The sequence below is a fragment of the Erythrolamprus reginae genome, chromosome 6 (genome assembly GCF_031021105.1).
Source record: "Erythrolamprus reginae isolate rEryReg1 chromosome 6, rEryReg1.hap1, whole genome shotgun sequence".
NCBI classification, from domain to species: Eukaryota; Metazoa; Chordata; class Lepidosauria; order Squamata; family Dipsadidae; genus Erythrolamprus; species Erythrolamprus reginae.
Window position 1 is genome coordinate 3,258,367 of NC_091955.1, and position 2,972 is coordinate 3,261,338.

Below are 2,972 nucleotides of genomic sequence, written 5' to 3' on the forward strand. Positions count from 1 at the left end.
ATCCGGCGCTGCGGCTTTGCAAGAGGAGCCGGTGTCCCGGGAACGGGAAAGGGGAGAGGAAGAAGAGGAAGAAGAGGAGGGTGGAAAGAAAAAGAGAAAGAAGAGGAGAGAGAAAGAAGGGAAAGAGGAGGAGGAGAGGAAGAAGGGAAGAAAAAGAGAAAGAAGAGTAGCAGGGAGGGAAGAAGAGAAAGAGGAGGAGAGGGAAGGGGAGAAAGAAGGAGGGAAATAGGGGAAGGAGAGAAAGGAGAGGAGAGGAAGGAGAGAAAGAAGAGGGGAAGGAGAGAAGGAAGAGGAGGAGGAGGGGAAGAAAAAGAAAAAGAAGTAGAGTGGAAAGAGGGGAAGGGGAGAACGGAGGAGAGAAAAAGAGGGGAAGGAGGAGAAGGAGAGAAAGGAGAGAGGAAGGAGAGAAAGAAGACAAGTGGCAGGAGGGAAAGAAGAGAAAGAGGAGGAGGAGAGAAGGAGATAAAGAAGAAGAGGGGGAGGAGGGGAAGAAAAAGAGAAAGAAGAGTGGAAAGAGGGGAAGGAGCGAAAGAAGAAGAAGGGAAGGAGGGGAAGAAGAGGAAGATGAGTGGGCGGAGGAATAGAAGGGCAAAAGACGGAGGAGAGGGAAGAAGAGAAAGGAGAAGAGGCTTAAAGAGGCGGAGGCGGAGGCGGAGGAGGCCAGCCGCCAACCACGGGAGTTTCCATGGCTTCCCTTGTATGGCCAAGCGGGTCCCCGGAGGAGGAGGAGGAGGAGGCGGGCGGGCGGGGGCGGCCGTTCTCCCGGGCGGGGCGGGGCGGGGGAGAGGGAGGCGGCTGAGTCGCTCGCCTCCTGCGCGCTCTTCCAATCGGCGGGGACCCCTCCCCTCCGCGCTCCACCCCCCCCTCCCCTTCCTCCTCCTCCTCCTCCGAGGGCTCCCAAGCGGGGAGTGGGGGGAATAAAGCCGGCCCGAGCCGCCTCGGATGGCGGAGGCAGCAGCGGCGGCTGCGAAGCGGGAGGACCGGAGGCGGCAGCACCATCAGCACCGCCGCCGGGGGCAGAAGCGCTTTCAGCACCTCGCTTGGTCCAGCCGCTGATCAGCTGTTGCTCGTTCGCTCTCGGTTCCTCCGTTCAGCCGCCGCCCGACAGCCTTGCTCCTCCGCCGGCCAACTTTCTCCGGCCCCCTCCCTCCCTCGCGGGCTCCATCACTTGTGGACATCCCACCGCCCGCCCGCCCGGGCGTGGCTTCCTTCTCCTCCTTCTTCTTTTTATCCCCCTCCTCCTCTCCCGCGGTCCTTTCTTTTTTTTGGCGGGGGAGTGAGGAAGAGGAGGAGGTGGAGGGCCTCGATCCTCGCTCCCGGGAAGATGGCTGCGAGCTGGTGGTTCTTCTTCAGCCTGACCCTCTGCCAGTCTTTGGTGATGAACCTCTCGGCCGAAGGGCCTTCCCGTCGCCCACCACGTAAGTGGCCGCCTCTGCCCGGCTCCGATGGTGGTGGTGGGTTTGGAAGAAGGGGGGAAGTGTGTGTTTGTGTGTGTGTGTTTGGGGGGGGGGGAGACGGTGAGGTGGAAGGAAGGAGAGAAACATAGAGGAAGGAAGGAAGGGACGGGAGGGAGAGGATGAGAGGGAGAGAGGAGACGGAAGGAAGGAAGGGAAGAGAGAAGGAGAGAAACGAAGGGAGAGAGAAGGAAGGAAGGGAGAGAGGAGGAAGGAAGGAAGGAAGGAAGGGAGAGAGAAGGAATGAAGGAAAGAGAAGGAGAGAAGGAAGGAAGGAATGAAAGAGAGAAGAGGAAGAAAGGGAGAGAGGATGAAGGAAGGAAGGAAAGAGAGAAGGAGAGAAATGAAGGGGGAGAGAAGAAAGGAAGGAAAGAGAGAAGGAGAGGAATGAAGGGAGAGAGAAGGAACGGAGGAAAGAAAAGGAGAGAAGGAAGGAAGAAATGAAAGAGAGAAGGAGAGGAAGAAAGGGAGAGAGGAGGAAGGATCGAAGGGAGAGAGAAGGAAGGAAGGAAAGAGAGAAGGAGAGGAAGAAAGGGAGAGAAAAGGAACGAAGGAACGAAAGAAAGAGAGAAGGCGATGAAGGAAAGGAGAGAGAAGGAAGGAAGCAAACAAGCTTGGGCCCCCCACAAGGAGTGGGGAATACGCTTGGAAAAAACCACAGGCGGGGAAGACACAGCACATCGGAGTTCAGAGCCAGATTTCGTCGGGGAAGGATGCTCCATGGTGCCTGGGAGGGCACAGAGACCCCAACTAGTGCCCAGGACCCCTGGGAGGAGGCTGAGAAACAAAGGGGGGGGGCTTGTCATGGCCCCCTTTCCCTGCGCTTGGCTATCTCTGGAGCATCCTTAAATAGCCCCTCTCGGCTTCCCAGCCGCTGACAGCTGCGCGCAAAGGGAAAAGTTTCAAGTTAACATTCCCGACCCTCTGACTTGGAGGGCTATTTTCGCCCAGCCGGGCCGGCCTCCTTGCCTTCCAGACCTCGACCTATTTTTGCAAAGACAAACAAAAGCAAAGGGGAGATTTTTTTTGGGAGGCTTCGGAGCGTTGTGAACTTTTCCAAATCTCCCCTCTCTCTTGCTCCTTTGCAACCTGCAGAAATTCCCCAGCCGTTTTTTCTTGACAAGTTCTGGGTTCTTTTTCTTTTTTTTTTTAAAAAAAGATATATTATTCTTTTTGCTTTTCGGTGCCTCTACGTATGTGCCATAATCAGAGCTCTTCCTCCCACCCACCCCCTTTAAAAAAAAAATACTATATAAGGGAACTTAAATGTTGCCTCTATACAATGCAACAGTTCCTTGTTTCTTAAGGCCGCAATGTTATTCTCCTGGCTCTCTATCTTTTGTGTGTGTGTGTGTGTGTGTGTGTGTGAATTTCAACACTCTGGTTTTGGTGGGAAAACTAGAACAGGTGTAAAATTCACAGTTTTGAGAAAAGACAGCATAGGGGGGGAAAAGGATGAAAATCTAATTAGGGACTGAGACAGAGAGATTACGAAAGACTCATATGGAATCGGTTTTT

General features: G+C 54.7%; 1 protein-coding gene across 1 annotated transcript in view; it reads left to right on the plus strand.

Annotated features, from left to right (window-relative positions):
* Positions 1-942: 942 nt before the first annotated feature.
* Positions 943-2,972, plus strand: part of CACNA2D1 (calcium voltage-gated channel auxiliary subunit alpha2delta 1) — a 280,276-nt gene continuing 278,246 nt past the window's right edge. Inside the window, exon 1 of the mRNA XM_070755088.1 lies at positions 943-1,418. The gene's annotated coding sequence lies outside the window, so the exon portion shown is untranslated. The remainder of the gene's footprint in view (positions 1,419-2,972) is intronic.